This window comes from Trematomus bernacchii, unplaced genomic scaffold (assembly GCF_902827165.1).
Source record: "Trematomus bernacchii unplaced genomic scaffold, fTreBer1.1, whole genome shotgun sequence".
NCBI lineage: Eukaryota > Metazoa > Chordata > Actinopteri > Perciformes > Nototheniidae > Trematomus > Trematomus bernacchii.
In genome coordinates this window covers 6,265,431-6,270,404 of record NW_022988043.1, presented here as the reverse complement: position 1 = coordinate 6,270,404, position 4,974 = coordinate 6,265,431, and positions in this window count along the sequence as shown.

Here is a 4,974-nt window from a genome sequence, read left to right as displayed (position 1 = left end):
CACGTTGTCATGGTTTGTAATGAATGGTCGTGCTCTCTCGATTTATCTGGGAAGTGGAAGTCAAAATGGCCAAACAACATTTGTTCTGGATTGAATAAAGCGTTATGAACAAGATTTCTGTTTAATATGGTAAACTATTCTCAAAGAAACCAACATCTTTTTGTAACCAGTTTTCAACTAAAACGCTGTTCATGCCTCTTACTGACAAACTGTGGGTGTTTCTCAATCGCGAGTACACTTGCTTGGTAGCACATCTCTGCCGAGCATCTTGCTTCAGAAGCGAGTCAAGAATACTTCCTGGCATTCGGAAAACAAAGAGTGGAACAGGCTAGCAAAGTGTGCAGGTGTGCGTCATATGAGAGGCCCCGCCTTACATCTTCCGCCACAGATTTGGGGAAATTGGTCCGTGCGCAAAGCATTGTGGGGATTTTAAGACCGCGGAGTCTACTCATGTGCACACTCGATATTTCTCCAAACGGAGTACGCCGGGCTCAGTAGATTTCCAAGTATGCTGGAGATTGGAACAGTACTTCGGCGGCACTCGATGACGTAGTATGCTTGAAATAGTGGCTCTGCAGCAGCTTTACTCGCGAGTCGCGATTGAGAAACACCCAGTATCTCACTTGCTGCACTAACTGAGGTTTGTTTCACACGCAAGAACAAGTTCTTTAAAAGATCTCCAGGAATCGACAAAAGGAAATATTATAATATAAAAGATACTATGTTGTCATCCATCTATATTCAGGGAAATATCGTGAATCGATATAAATATTATTCCAGCACATAATTAGTGGTCCCCATGTCAACAACTGTCAACATTTTTCATAAAGGAGAGATTATTTAACAAATGACAAATCCCTGTTGGAAGCAAGAAGAAATTCAAGATCTTAAAAAACACGAATTAAGCAAAGGTTGACCCTGTGTTGGCTCTTGTGATGAAAGTGAATATCAAGTACATGAGAAAAGGAGAAAACATGTTATAACCTGGCACTGTGATTCACAGAGGCAGAAGATTGTCAATGTTTGTATGAACAATGTATATACCACACAATAACTACCTGGTGATAACTCACACAGCACTGGATACAAGAAAATGTATGTACAGTTGTGTAAATGAACATTTTTCAACCCCGATACACAAAGAAACACGCATTTCAGGAGAGCAATGTTCTGCACATAGGAAAATACACATTGAATTCTTGTTTTTTCCTTGCTTCAATTGTATTTCCCCCCTGTCATTATTGCCCTTTCCTGGAGGTCCTTTCAATCACAACTACTGTAAGCTTACAAGATTTGACATTACATTTCAGAACATGCTGGTGGTTTTGTAACATCTAGGTTGCTACAATATATTTCTACCGTGCTGTTGAAAATAGGGCAGTCTGATGGACTTTTGTCATACAGCAATACAACTATCTATAAAGTATTCAGTTGGACATTGCTATGCTTAAATCCAGCACATAGCTTCGTCATATGTAAGTATGTCACTGGTTAATATTGTCATTTGATGCAAGCTGCTAAAAGCTAAAAGATACATTGTCTTGGTACATCTTACCATCTCCGTTGCACATTGCTGGACATGACATGGCACATTTTGTTCAGAGGAATTTTACATTTAATTAGAATTGATTTTGTTGCCGCAGGAGTTCTGTTCCATCACCTCAACACACGCAGTAACTTGTGTACACACACACACACACACACACACACACACACACACACACACACACACACACACACACACACACACACACACACACACACACACACACACACACACACACACACACACACACACACACACACACACACACACACACACAGCGCACTCCAGCTCTACATTATCTACAGTATGCCTGATGCTAGAGTAACACCCAGAGTTCACACTCAAATGAACTGAGAGCAGGGGGGACTAATGAATTGAGCTTTTCATTGAAGTGAAACCATTTAGTTATTGAGGTCATCCGCTTCTTACCGCAGTTTAGGGTTAAAGGTAACCTCTGAGAGATTCACTATAAACCTGCCACATTCAATTCACTTGTGATAACTATCCAGTATGATAACTACTGGTTTATATTTGGTTTTATCTAAGCATTCAGTACGTTCTTCTTTGAATGAAAACTGATAGCAGTACAGTTACCTAACCTGTACCCTAACTCCAATCCTTTTTCTCACTCTGATCATTGACTTGAATAATACATTGTATTACATTCACCAGGAACCCTGTAACCTCATCCTGCTCCACTTGCAGCTTATAGGATATTTCATGGGTTGACTTACCAAGAAAAAAGACATTGTTCCCCTTACAGTCTATTCGTTTGTAGAGGTTATGTTCAGTTTATGCTTTATAGTACCTCCAGGTTGTCAGCAATCAAAACCAACCCTTTAAATAAAACCCTTTCCGATTCTGAACACCCAAACTATTTTAGGCGAAACAGCTGTAAAAACAAACTAACTCAGAAAGCACTTTAAGAGCCTCATCAATATATAGATATAGATTAAAAAAAAACAGGCTTCAAAAATCGTGATTGAAATGGAAATGGAGGGTTTAAATAAATCTACGTTTAATCATTGCAGCACTGCACACACAGTCAACTTAAATGTAGCATCTGCATTTAACCTAACATAATATCACAAGCAGTGGACAACTATTATTTACACAACACTTTGGCAGCAGTGTGAGGGTCCTGTGCCTTGCTCAAGGACACCAATTTGAGATACTTTGCTTTTTTGTGTGCATGAAAAAGTTGATGAACAAAGATGTGATAATGTGAGAATCAGTCTGGAACAGGAAATGTAAACACATCAATTGGTACATAAATGGAATATTCAATGCACTGAGTTGTTTCGCCCAGTCTGAGAGCCTGGAAGAGAGGATGGAAATAAGAGGAAAAGTCTTTTGACCTTTGTCTATGTGCACAATTCAGTCTTTTCTCACATTTGCCTTAAATAACTGTGTTACCAAACAAGGTTATGTTCTGTTGGATCTCTATTTCCCCATGTTCACCAGCACAAACGTTATTTATGGGAAGAGGGGAAGACAGTTTTCAGTCTGGCCAAATAGGGATTTGAGTTAGTTTATTGGTCTCCACTTATTCTGATTTATATTGTAGAATCTGAGAAAATGCACAAATGGAGGAGGCAAAGAAGGAAATATATGCACAAAACAGATTATAAATATTCCCTAAATGTAATCTATAATTAATCGGTTACCTACTTATTTTCTTGCTGGATATTCATTTTCAAGACATTTTTTCTAAATTACAAACAAATCAAGGCAACACTTCTTCAGAATGATCCTCACATTGCCCATAAGGACTTTACTACAGGATATGGATTGATGTTGAAAACAGAACACATTGTGCCATGACTGTGCAGAGCATTGGGGATTTAATCAGTAAGCATGTGACCCATTAATGATTCACAATTCAGCTGGAACAAAACCTTATCTGACCAGAGTATCATGTCATAATGCTCCTCAAAAGATTATATTTTAAAATCACATTTCCCCTGATAAATGTTGAAAGGGTACAGTCCATCCTCTTGGGGAAATATACATTTAAACAGGTGAAAGCCATTGAGAACATGTCACGGTGGCGTTCTCTGAGCAGTCCGCTTCTTCCTCTTAGTGTCAGGTTCACACCGGTTGATCCTTTTTATGTAAAATAAATCATGCATATATTCTGCAGACAGAACGTGTGAAATGTTGGACTGAGAGACGGACTTTCTCTCATGTCTGCTCTGTGATATTAATCAAAAGTGAAGAGAGATTCAGTCGTTTTTCATGTCTTTATTTTTGTTTAATTATTCACCAAATCCTTTTTGAGAAACGGAAGATTACAAAGTTAATGACACTCAAAAGTTCTCTCACAAATGAAAAACTAATCCTTTAAGCTCAAAGAAAAGGAATTGTAAAGGGATTTTTTGTACTGATTTAGAGACTTGGTATATGTTTACATAAAATAGAAACTGCAGAATAAATATAAGGCATATGTGAACTTAAAAAATATATGTTTTGACCAAGAAAAACCAGTCCATCGCACTTTAATGATAAAGATTGCTTTACAGGGTCTTCAGTTAGTATTGCATCCAGCCGGTTTCTATGTTGGCTGACAGTGAAGACAATGAGGAACAGGTTGAAAGGAACAAATGACCCTTCTAGTCCATGTTATTTATGCTTAACACTTCAGCTTTACTCATACAGTGTAGAAACACTTGTTTTGCTATTGTGGAAAACAGTCCCCCATCTTGTGTGGGGAATAATGTGCATCACTGCCTGAGTGCAAACCCGCTCAAATGCTCACCATCCAGTTTTGTCAAGGCAGGGCTTACACATGAAGTAATCCCTTTCACGACACGTGTGGTCTCCCTACAGTGATAATATAATTCAGTAAGAGTGTTTTAAATCCACGGTCATAGTGCAAATGGATCAATCAGACAAATTCAAGTGGTTTTCTTCTAAAGTGTTTTCACTAGAAGGTAAAATAGAAGGTCTTTGTGTTTCTCCTGACAGTAGGTCAACGTATTCTCTAGTGACACAACGACGTAACACGCATGTCATGAATAATCCCTGGAATAAATATGCATTCATAACACTTTGAGTGACTTGGACGATGGTATAATTGCCAAGGACTTTAGATTTCATGAAAAACCTTTAAATGTAAGACTGTGGTGTTAAAGAGTATATGCGTCATGTGCTTTTCTTAAAAAATGTTTTCTAACCTTCCTTTGATTATGAGAAAAAAAAAATTAAACCATTTAGTTTTCTCTGGAGAATAATCAAGCTTTGTTTCAATAAATCACGAGAGCATTCACGTAAGAAGCACATTACATGGTTGGAAAAGGAATTGCTGAAGAAAATTAGAATGTTCTGCTTGTGTGACTCAGCATCAGTACTTCATATTAGTCCATCTCTTGGCTCACATCGTGCAAGTCATCCTCAAAGTGTGGTTGCTTTTCATTCAGCCTGATGGA